Raw genomic sequence first — 10,844 nt, 5'->3', positions numbered from 1 at the left:
GAAAATGCAATCCTAGTCCAGGAAGCACTTTATCCAGGTATGTGGATGTATATATGAATATATAAATTTGAAGCGTGACATGTTGGGTATCAATTTACTCGGCGTAACATTATCTTTCACAATATAAAAACAAATTGGGCTAACTTTACTTTTGTCTTATTTTTTCCAAAAAAAGTGCGCGTGTAAGACCGCTGCGCAAAAAGTATTGCAATGACCGCCATTTTATTCTCTAGGGTGTTAGAGAAAAAGTATAATGTTTGGGGGGTTCTAAGTAATTTCCTAGCAAAAAAAACATGTTTTTAACTTGTAAACACCACATCTGAAAAAGAGGCTCGGTCCTTGACCACTTGGTATTCCGCGCTATGGACGAAAGACATCCACAGCGCGGCTCTCAAGTGCCGAGTGGACGTCCTGTTGTTGACATTCCCTGTGCGCGCCGCTGGGGGAGTGCAGCAGGAAAACAACGTGCCCGGCGCATCGGTGGGAAGCTGATGCATGTGCCTGGCGGCCGCGATGTCCTCCAGGTACCCGCGATCGGCAGTGACAGCAGGGACGTGGAGCTCTGTGTGTAAACACAGAGCTCCACGTCCTGTCAGGGAAAGAGGAGACCAATCTGTGTCCCTTGTACATAGGGACACAGCATCGGTCACCTCCCCCAGTCAGTCCCCTCCCCCCACACAGTTAGAACACACCCAGGATACACATTTAACCCGTTCCTCACCCCCCAGTGTTAACCCATTCACTGCCAGTCACATTTATACAGTAATTAGTGCATTTTTATAGCACTGATCGCTGTATAAATGTGAATGGTCCCAAAATTGTGTCAAAAGTGTCCGATACGTCCGCCACAATATCGCAGGCCTGACAAAAAAAATCGCAGTAAAAAAAAAAAAAAAAAAAAAAAAACATAAATCTATCCCCTATTTTGTAGGCACTATAACTTTTGCGCAAACCAATCAATAAACGCTTATTGAGATTTTTTTTAACAAAAATATGTAGAAGAATATGTATCGGCCTAAACCGAGGGAAATTTTTTTTTTTTTTTTTAAATTGGGATATTATTATAACAAAAAGTTAAAAATATTGTGTTTTTTTCAAAATTTTCTGTCTTTTAATGTTTATAGTGCAAAAAAAAAAATCGCAGAGATAATCAAATACCACTAAAAGAAAGCTCTCTTTGTGGGAAAAAAATGATAAAAATATAATTTGGGTACAGTGTTGTATGACCGTGCAATTGTCATTCAAAATGCGTCAGCGGTGAAAGCTGAAAATTGGTCTGGGCACGAAGGGGGTTTAAGTGCCCAGTAATGAAGTGGTTAAAGAGGAAGTAAACCCTCAGAAAGCAAACAAAAAAAAAATAAACCCTGCAAGACAAAGGCATAAGCAGCTAGTATGCATAGCATACTAGCTGATTATGTATTACTTACCTCAGATCAAAGTCCCCGCAGCGTTCCACGTCTCCCCCACCGGTCGCCGACATGTTGTCCGGGTATCGCGGCTCCGGCACTGTGATTGGCCGCAGCCACGATGACGTCACTCTCTAGCATGCGCGTGGGAACGGCAGAGTACAACTGAAGCAATGGCACATAGTGCCATTGTTTCAATTGGCTTATGTGTGCATGTGCCGCATGACATCGGCGCATACAAATACAGGGATATCTCCTAAACAGTGCAGGTTTAGGAGACATCATTGTTAGCTACAGGTAAGCCTTAATATAGGCTTACCTGTAGCATAAAGTTGTAAACAAGGGTTTACAACCACTTAAAGTAGTTAAACATTTAACCCTAGTTGAGACAACAATGAGCTGTATTAGAGCACATTAGATTGGCATGGTCACGGTTATCAATATCAGAAAGCTGGTCCAGAGCAATCATGTGCAGCTGATACTGAAGTGAGTGCATATAGACAAGAAGTAGCTGAAAGATGCTGGAAGAGAGTAATGCTGGCCATACACTATAAAATAAAACGGCCAAACCCATTTTCGAAAAACGAACATTTGGCCGTGAGTGCAAACAATGGTGCCAACATGTAATGGCCGATAAATCGTTCAGAGGACATAAATAAAAAAAAAATTGGTTAGTTTTTTTTACATATACCTAGTGCAGACAGTTCGGACGGGAAACACGTTAACCTTTCAATTTATCGTACGTTCGTCAGAAAATTTCCAGACTTGTCCTTCGTTTTTTCGGCTCAAAAATATAGTGTATGGCCAGCATTAGACTGGCCATACACCTATAGATTATCTGCAGATTTTCTACGGTGAAGCCCTGTACACACGCTCGGTTTTCACGGCGGTAAAAAGTCTGCCGTGAAAACTGAGGGGAAAGCCAAGAACCCGACAGGAAAACTGCCATGGAGCTTTAGCCAGGAATCCCGGTTGTGTGTATGCTCCATGGGCACTGCCTTGCAGTGTTTCCCATAGAGTATTAGTAAATCTGGCGGAAAAAAAGCCGCTGGGAATGCCGATGGGAAAATAGAGAGCAGGTTCTCTATTGTGATTCCCATCTGTTTTCCTGACGGGAAAACTGTGAGGAAGCATACACACACACGGTTTTCCCCGCCAAAAGCTCTCCTGGTAGTTTTCCCGATGGGAAAACTGGTCGTGTGTACGAGACTTCAGATGGAAAAAGTGGAAGATTCCTCCATCCACGCAGTTTAGCATACATGGAGAAATCTGTTGTGCTTTTTCCATCTAACCATAGAAAATCTGCAAATAATCTATAGGTGTATGGCCAGCTTAAGAGCAGATGCAAAATAAGGATAAAAAAGTTACAACAGAATTTGATGAGAAAAAAACCTTAGCAATTGTTTAGTAAATAAACGTCATCTAGTTAGGGCCCATTCATTCCACAATGTGCTTTAACGTACATGTTTTCTGTCCATTCAGGCATGTTGGGTCATATGTAGCTCATTATAAAAGGGCTGAGGCCCCGTACACACGACCGAGTTTCTCGGCAGAATTCAGCCAGAAAATCGATCGGAACTGTATTCTGCTGAGAAACTCGGTCGTGTGTACAGTTTTCACCGAGGAAGCCGACGAGGAACTCGTCGGGCCAAATAGAGAACATGTTCTCTATTTCCTCGTTGTTCAATGAGGAAAGTTGGCCCGCCGAGATCCTCGGCGGCTTCAACACAGAACTCGACGAGGAACTCGATGTGTTTGGCACGTCGAGTTCCTCGGACGTGTGTACGGGGCCTGAGAACACACTTCAACACATGAAAGAATAGATCCTGTGAACTGCTGTTAGATCCTGTTACAATATTTTCCATGAACTTAAGAATACATTAATCAGTAAAAGTGACTAGTAGCTATGCAGTCCCCAGTTCAATAGGAAATCTCTCTTAACCACTTAAGGACATTGCCTGTTTTTCAGACTCAGTATTTACAAGTTTATAACAGTTTTTTTTTTTTGCTAGAAAATTACTTAGAACCCCCAAACAGTGCCGAATCGCAAAAAGTGGCCCGGTCATTGACCAGCAATATGGTCCGGGGTTTAAGTGGTTAAAGTAGAACTATAAGCAAAAAATTCTCTTTTTTTCCCCATTTCGAATAGAGTAAAGAAGGGTTATAACTAAGGATGAGCCAAACACCCCCCTGTTCGGTTTGCATCAGAACTTGCGAACACACCAAATGTTCGTGTGAACTTTAGAACCCCGTTAAAGTCTATGGGACTCGAACATTTGAAATCGAAAGTGTTAATTTTAAAGGCTAATAGGCAAGTTATTGTCCTAAAAAGTGTTTGGGGACCTGGGTCCTGTCCCAGGAAACATGTATCAATGCAAAAAAAAAGTTTTAAAAACGGCCGTTTTTTCAGGAGCAGTGAATTTAATAATGCTAAAAGTGAAACAATAAAAGTGTAATATTACTTTAAATTTCGTACCGGGGGCGGTGTAAAGTCAGCATGTGAAAAAGCGCATGTTTCCCGTACATAGAACTGTCCCTGTCATTTCTGAAAGGAAAAAAGGCATTTAAAACCGGCTTTGCGGCTCTAATGAATTGTCGGCTCTGGCAATTACAGAGATGATTCATTCATAAAAAAAAAAAAAAAAAAAGCTGGAGGTCCCCCCAAATTCCATTAACAGGCCCTTCAGGTCTGATATGGATATTAAGGGGAACCCCGCCGTCAATTTAAAAAAAAAAATGACGTGGAGTTCCCCCAAAAATCCACACCAGACCCTTATCCGAGCACGTTAACCTGGCCGGCCGCAGAAAAGAGGGGGGGACAGAGTGCGGCCCCCCCTCTCCTGAACCGCACCAGGCCACATGCCCTCAACCCTTGCCCGGTGGTTGTGGGGGTCTGCGGGCGGGGGGCTTATCAGAATCTGGAAGACCCCTTTAACAAAGGGGACCCCCAGATCCTGGCCCCCCCCTATGTGAATTGGTAATGGGGTACACTGTACCTCTACCATTTCACAAAGGAAGTGTAAATAGTTAAAAAAAAAACACACAGACACCGTAGAAAAAAAATCCTTTATTAATAAAAAAAAAAAAATCCAGCGATGTGAATCCACTCTTGGCCCGGCCCCCGCTCCAACGTGGTCTTCTATCCAGCGATGGATGATCTCTCCAGCAACGGTTGATCAGCGGTCCGGTCCAGCAATGAGAAGATCCATCCGTCCAGAGAGCAGCAGGCAAGCTCGACTCTCCGCTGGAGCTGTGACATTTCTTATATAGGGGAAGCGGCCACCCGTCACGTGACCTCGCCCCCTCTGACGCACCCTCGTACGTCACTGGGAAAGCCCGGTCTTTCCGGGGCCGGGCCGAGAGTGGATTCACATCGCTGGATTTTTTTTTTATTATTATTAATAAAGGATTTTTTTCTACGGTGTCTGTGTGTTTTTTTTAACTATTTACACTTCCTTCCTGAAATGGTAGAGGTACAGTGTACCCCATTACCAATTCACATAGGGGGGGGCAGGATCTGGGGGTCCCCTTTGTTAAAGGGGTCTTCCAGATTCTGATAAGCCCCCCGCCCGCAGACCCCCACAACCACCGGGCAAGGGTTGTGGGGATGGGGCCCTTGTCCCCATCAACATGGGGACATCCTCCCCATGTTGAGGGCATGTGGCCTGGTGCGGTTCAGGAGAGGGGGGGCCGCACTCTGTCCCCCCCTCTTTTCTGCGGCTGGCCAGGTTAACGTGCTCGGATAAGGGTCTAGTGTGGATTTTTGGGGGAACTTCACGCCATTTTTTTTTTAAATTTGGGGTGGAGTTCCCCTTATAATCCACACCAGACCTGAAGGGTCTTGTATGGATATTTGGGGGGAACCCCACGTCATTTTTTTTTAAATTGACGGCAGGGTTCCCCTTAATATCCATATCAGACCTGAAGGGCCTGTTAATGGAATTTGGGGGGACCTCCAGCTTTTTTATTTTTATTTTTTATGAATGAATCATCTCTGAATTGCCAAAGCCGGTTTTAAATGCCTTTTTTTCTTTCAGAAATGACACTTTGTGCAGGGACAGTTCTATGTACGGGAAACATGCGCTATTTCACATGCTGACTTTACACCCCCCCTAGGTACGAAATTTAAAGTAATATTACACTTTTATTGTTTCACTTTTAGCATTATTGAATTCACTGCTCCTGAAAAAACGGCCGTTTTTAAAACTTTTTTTGCATTGATACATGTTTCCTGGGACAGGACCCAGGTCCCCAAACTTTTTAGGACAATAAATTGAATATTAGCCGTTAAAATTAACACTTTAGATTTCTCCCATAGACTTTAACAGGGTGTTCCGCGGCTTTTCGAATTTGCCGCGAACACCCCTAATTGTTCATTGTTTGCCGAACAGGCGAACAGGCAATGTTCGAGTCGAACATGAGTTCGACTCGAACTCGAAGCTCATCCCTAGTTATAACCAGAGGTCGACGATATGGAGTTTTATCTGGCCGATGCCAATGCCGATATTTAGAAAATTGGGGTGGCCGATGGCCGATATATAATGCAGATTTTTGCGGCCGATATTTTAGGCCGATTTCTATTTTTTTTGGGCAGGTGGCACTGACAGATGGCACTGATTGGCACTGGCAGAGGGCACTGGCAAGCACAGATTGGCACTGGCAGGTGGCACTGGTTGGCACCAATTGGCAGGTGGCACTAATTGGCACTGGCAGGTGGCACTGGTTGGCACTGGCAGGTGGCACTGATTGGTAGATGTCACTGGCAGGCACTGGGAGGTGGCACTGGTTGGCATTGGCAGATGGCACTGGCAGGCACTGATTGGCATTGGCAGATGGCACTGGCAGGCACTGGTTGGCATTGGCAGATGGCACTGGTTGGCATTGGCAGATTGCACTGGTTGGCATTGGCAGATTGCACTGGCAGGCACTGGTTGGCATTGGCAGATTGCACTGGTTGGCATTGGCAGATTGCACTGGCAGACACTGGTTGGCATTGGCAGATTGCACTGGCAGATTGCACTGGTTGGCATTGGCAGATTGAACTGGTTGGCATTGGCAGATTGCACTGGCAGGCACTGGTTGGCATTGGCAGATTGCTCTGGCGGGCACTGGTTGGCATTGGCAGATTGCACTGGTTGGCATTGGCAGATCGCACCGGCAGGCACTGGTTGGCATTGGCAGAATGCACTGGTTGACATTATCAGATTACACAGGTTGGCATTGGCAGATTGCACTGGCAGGTTTCACAGCCGATGGTGTAACTGTGAAACTGCTCTCTGCTAAGCCGTGTGTATGAAACTGCATGGAGAGAGGCAAGCTGAAGCATTCAGCGTAATTTCGGAGGTGGGTGGGACCCGGGGTGGGCAGGACCCAGCAGCTATCCAGCCAATGATTGGTCTGTTTGAGAAACGGGCGGGGCCACATACACTTAGCGGCCCGCCCAGATCCCATCCTATTGGCAGGTATTGGATAGCATGGTCCCGCCCACCCCGGGTCCCGCCCACCCCGACATTCAACCTCAATTATGACAGGTCCTTTTTCTCTCCCTACAGGTACACACACCGCGGTGCTGCTCTGCCAACAGTGTGGAGAAGGGAGAAGCATTCTCTACACTCTGCAGGCAGAGCTGCGGTAACTGCAGTCAGTGTTATATCGGCCTAATTTGGAGAATAATCAGCCGATGCCGATCTCTCCAAAATGGCCAAAGTCAGCACAGCACAGGGATGGTGGGCGCCCCTTTATAATGAGCACAGCACGGGGATGGTGGAATCCCCTCATAATGAGCACATCAAGGGGTACAGCCCCAGGAGGAAGTCAGCACAGCACAGGGATGGTGGGAGCCCCTCACAATGAGCATAATGAGTCGACGACTGCCATATTGAGAAAGTTTGCACAGGAGGTAAGACCTATCTGTACCTGGGATTATACACCCACAGGCCTCCATCCCTGCATATATATATATGTGTAAAGACCAGAAGGGGTAGGATTAAGAATTTAAATGTGACTATCCTAAAAGGAAACTGATTGCCAAAGATCCCTAGGAACAGTACATGATAGTACAATTGGAAAACATAATACGACCATATAATAATAAAGCATTTGTGATGTAAAAATACAATCGCACAAATTCAACATAAGTTGATATAATTATATAAATGTAATAATAATAGAAAATTGATCACTAGGGCATAATTAACGTCAGGCAGTAAAATTCATGACATCAAATAATTACAATTCAGACATAAATAATATATACAAATTCATAAAATTAGTACAAGCAAAGAACATGATTAGTAAGATATATTAGAAAAAACATGATTGGGCATCATTAGATGGACACTCTACGCGTTTCATGTCCTTCCGCCACTCATCAGGAGTCTGATGAATGCGTTGTACTCTAAATAGGATGTGAAATGATTTTAGTGGTTATCTAGGTATTATGCTCCAAGATGGAAAAATATATAGAAGAAATAGTTGCTATATTACTCACAGAGTAACCCAGAAATGGGAAGCAATTCCAAAGGTGGAGGTGTGCGGGAATCCGGTAGGAATGGTCTCACCCGGGACTGAGGCGGGGAAAGAACAGGTGTGATCCAAAGCGGATATGCAGCAGGGGCGGGCCAACAAATACCAAGTTTGAATGTATATGTATAATGCATACTGGATGCAGGATGATATAAAATCTGTAAAACATAAAATAGAGAAACAGACAGAGAAAAGGGGGGGTGGTAAAAAAAATGAAAAGGTTGGGAAGTTGTATGAGGGCGGTATGTAATATAACTGAATGGATTTGAAAGATGTATGAGTGTCTATGTGAAAGTATATTAAAGGTAAACAGCTGGGATATGGCATAATTATCGATACACCTAGGCCCCGTACACACGAGGGGATCTCCGCTGGAAACGGTCCGCCGGACCGTTTCCAGCGGAGATTCCTCCTCCGGATTTGGATCCGATGGCTTGTACTCACCATCGGATCAAAATCCGCACGGAATTCTTCCGCGGTGACGTGTCGCGCCGTCGCCGCGATGATGACTCGGCGACGTGCGCGACGCTGGAAGGTAAGTACTTCCACGCATGCATCGAATCATTACGACACATGCGAGGGAGGGGAGCGGACGGATTGATCCGGTGAGTCTGTACAGACCACCGGATCAATCCGCTGGACCCGATTCAAGCGGATACATTTCTTAGCATGCTAAGAAATTTATATCCGCTTGAAATCGATCCGGCCGACAAATCTCCGCGGATAAATATCCGCTAGGCCGTACAGACGACCGGATTTATCCGCTGGAACTGATCCGTGGATCAATTCCAGCGGATAGATCCGGTGGTGTGTACGAGGCCTTACAGATAGGTGTGCTTACCAGGAATATCCTAGTAAAAATTATAACAATAATAGAGGTAAACCGAGATAATAAATAAATGTGAATAATGGGGGTGAGTTGAAAGGATGCGTGTAAAGAAAGTGAATATGGCTAACCAAGGTGTGGGTGTAGTGAAAATGGTGAAAGTGTGTATGTAAATAAACAGACATGAGTGTATACAAATGTGTGTGAGTGTGTCAGCGAGGGAAGAGGAATGAGAAAAAGGATGGATGAGGTACAATCCTCAATTACCTGTGTACAGGGATAAGAGTTGAAAAAATCTAGTTGTCAGATGGAGACATGAAAAGGTGAACCGCTGATTTGTTCCCAGCTGGAGATCCCCAAGCTCTGGGTGTGTATTCCCCGCCAGCGTCATATATACCTCCCATAATAAGCATATGGGAGGAATGGCAGGGCTCCACAGGTGTTGGTTTAACGCAATGGTGGATGCCCGCCCCTAATCATCAAAACGGGGAGTGTGTTGACAACGTACTCCCGTCCAATGGTGTCTTAGACACCGGAGGGTGGGGCACGTGCATATGACGCTGATGGGTCGAGATAAAGCTCCCATGCATGAGATGGGCAAGGGAGAGAAAGCTTAATGCATCGCAGCCCCGGGGAGAAAACGGCACTACACTGGTAGCCCCTCATAATGAGCACAGCACAGGGATGGTGGGAGCCCCTCATAATGAGCACAGCACAGGGATGGTGGGAGCCCCTCATAATGAGCACAGCAAATGGTACAGCCCCAGGAGGAAGTCAGCACAGCACAGCGATGGTGGGAGCCCCTCATAATGAGCACATCACAGGGATGATGGGAGCCCCTCATAATGAGCACAGCAGGAGCACAGCCCTAGGAGGAAGTGAGCACAGCACAGGAATGGTGGGAGCCCCTCATAATGAGCACAGCACAGGGATGGTGGGAGCCCCTCATATTAGGCACAGCAGGGGTACGGCCCCAGGAGGAAGTCAGCCCCTCATCATAACAAATGCTTGCAATTGTTACGAAAAGTTAACGAATCTTCGACGAAAATTCGTATTCAATCCAAACTGAATTTCGAACACAAATTATCTCCAGCCCGGGCTACAATACCTTTCTCAATATGGCGCCAACTCATTATACTCATTATGAGGGGCTCCCACCATCCCTATGCTGTGCTGACTTCCTCCTAAGGCTTTGCCCCTGCTGTGCTCATTATGAGGGGCTCTGCTCATTATGAGGGGCTCCCACCATCCCTGTTCTGTGCTGAGTTCCTGTCAGGTTTGTTTGTAGCCCATTAGTTCATATTTCGTAATTCGTGTCCAAAATTCTATTTGGATTAAATACGAATTTTCGCAAATCAACTTCTGTTCAATTACAATGGTCATAGATAGTTAAAACTTCAGCCAACCCCTGCTAAACTGGCCCAATTTCAATCCATGTATCATCAGATTTCGTTTCTGAGCATGAAGAAGATGGGAGGTGTCCCCGGCCATGTTGGCGGGAGCTGCCAACAAAACAGGGCTACCAACACTCAAACTGCGTTTAATGCAATGTGTTTATTGGAAAAGGAAACAAAATGAGACAAACAATTAAAATGTGATATAAAACAGCAGCTTGAGAACTTACACACTTTAGCCCTGGTTCACATTGATGCTACTTTGAAATCGCGCAACTTCACTTGAAGTAGCGTGATTTCAAAGTAGCAAGGTCAGCGCAATTTCAGCTTCTACTTGATAGAAATCTGTGTGGCTTCATGCACAGATGTTGATTAAAGTCGTACCTGAAATCGGCAAAAGTAGGGCAGGAACTACTTTTGCAATCGGTGTGGCGCCGCAAAATCGTTGTTGCACTGATTGGAACAGTGCCATTGCCTCTAATAGGCTGCAACTTGTAATGCGATTTGATCTCCTAAATCACATGACAAATCGCTCCAATGTGAACCTAGGCTTAAATTGTGCTGACCTTGCTACTTTGAAATCCTGCTACTTTAACCACTTCCCTACCCGCCCATTGTAATATGACGTCCACAGATGGGATCTCCCATCCTGGGTGGACGTCATATGATGTCCTGGGCTTCCTGATGTGACCT

The sequence above is a fragment of the Rana temporaria genome, chromosome 4 (genome assembly GCF_905171775.1).
Source record: "Rana temporaria chromosome 4, aRanTem1.1, whole genome shotgun sequence".
In the NCBI taxonomy this organism is placed as follows: Eukaryota; Metazoa; Chordata; class Amphibia; order Anura; family Ranidae; genus Rana; species Rana temporaria.
Note: the sequence above shows the minus strand (reverse complement) of the source record.